Here is a 2,174-nt window from a genome sequence, read left to right on the forward strand (position 1 = left end):
CGGCGGGTGTTTCTAGAAAAGCAGAGGACGCTTATCCTACCGACGCACCTGGTCCATGCTCCCAGTTTTTACTTGAGTCCGAGTTGCTCATTTACTTTTGTTTCTTCGTACGTATTATTATGATTATTTTATGTTCTTTGTTGTGTGTCTGTTTCCTTGTATGGTCTTTATCCCTGGATTACGTTCTTTTGATTTCACTAGAGTATTTTGTTCCTTTGATTATTCTTATGCAACTTAGGCCACCTTCTTAGAATGGTTCTTCTATTACAAAGAAAATACAATATACTCACTCCCTGAGGACACGCCCAGAGTCTTTGATGATTTTTTGTACACACTTAAAAATTGCACAATTAATTTCATAATTTTTACTTATATCACCAAACAGAGTATAATATCGATGTGAATTGGCATACTGTCCAACCGACTTTTTTGCGTGTGTGGGTGTGTGTGGGATTTGGTGATGAGTGGCTGGAGCTGGGTTAACTGGACATACAGGCCTGTGTGTTCTTGTAGAACTGACGTAAGGTCTTTTGACAGGCTGCAACTAAAAACAGGAGCAAATATTGGAGGTGACTGTCTTTAATGATGACAAATTTCTGAATGACGCTTTGCCATCATCTAAAGATACTCCAAGGCTTTGCACTATTTTTAGGGTTTGACCAATCAAATTTTAGCTTACTTAATTTTTCCAGGTAAAAAGCCGAATAACTTACAAAAAAACATGGGGCGGTACTAATTTTTGTCGTTCCAGAATTTCTAATTAAGAACACCTGGCATATGAAATAACCTTATCTAGGGTTTCACCTTATTAACAATAAGCCCTAATTGATCTTATGTCATCAAGGGACAGAGAACAATGTCCATTATCTAAACAACAGGAAATACCCCATTGTTCGCAGGGGCGTAGCTGCCTATACGCAAATACGCAGTTGCGTACTTTCGGAAAAAGTAACAAAAATAAAAACACACATTTTAAAGATGAAATAAAGTTTATTTATCACATATGCATACCATGAACGTAGTATAGGCTCTGAAAAACTGGCTCCAAAATCGTTAAAATTCAGGAGTTTCCCTCAGGGCTTTGCCTTGCCGGACTCACAGGGGGCCTTGAGCGACCCCCCCCTCCCAAGCCCCTCGCCGTAATTTTGCGTACAACTAAAACAGGCCTAGCTACGCCCCTGGTTCGTACCCGACCTTACTTACTTGATCTTAAATATACAATCTTTGTCAACTTAACTTTTAGCGTAAGAAAACTATTTTTGAACATTTTGAAGACAAAATACAGTATGACAATACCCAGGCCTTGCAAGTACAGAATTAAGCTGCCCGTTCAATAATGTACTTATTACAAATAAAAAAAAATGTTCTACAGTTTCTTTAGCTTGAGAACAGTCAAACATCCATACATTAATATTTTTGCGGAAAAGGTCATATTTAACGGTACTACACTTGTTTATTATTTTAGTATGTATTATATTTTGCAGCCGATCTCCCACTTTGTAATAGACCTTGTTGATATTTGACTTAATAGATAAAATTTCAATACAAAGGGACTCTCTTAGTGATATGTCCAGAATCGTCCCATAACTTAAGTGTTGCTGATAAGAGAAATAGCCGTTCCTGTAATGCAAGATAGTCTCTGAAATGAGTTGCATAGGAAATCGACAAGATATTCTTGGCTTAGTTTTTTAGACATTGTAGTTTTTTTCTGTTATATACTAGATGTACTGCATTTTTTATAGTAAGAACAAGCTCCTGTGGGTCGGGTTTGAAAGATTTCGACTCAAACATACTTTTTACATCGTGTTCTATACAAACTATCTTCCCTTAGAATAATCATTTTTGAAAAATCATAAGGAATAGTTTGAATAGCATTCACGATGTTAGATCGGTTTTTATTGAATCATCCAATGTTTGAAATAATTTTACTCGATCCTCAATTCCATAATGATATGTAAGTTTCTCTTATAATTCACAAGGAAATGTGTTTTAATGAGTAAATGTAAGATACCTGGTACACAAAAGAACTTCAAAATTTGTAGAATTGAATTGTGTAAGTTCTAGCAAACTGGACAAGATAGACCACTTATAAGTCACAAGGTTCAGTCGTCAGAGAAGTCACATTTGATCCCATATATCGAGGAAGGATGTATATTAATGATATGTTTCCTTTT

The sequence above is a fragment of the Perna viridis genome, chromosome 3, assembly GCF_037379345.1.
Source record: "Perna viridis isolate PV_CMFRI_1.1 ecotype Kerala chromosome 3, ASM3737934v1, whole genome shotgun sequence".
NCBI classification, from domain to species: domain Eukaryota; kingdom Metazoa; phylum Mollusca; class Bivalvia; order Mytilida; family Mytilidae; genus Perna; species Perna viridis.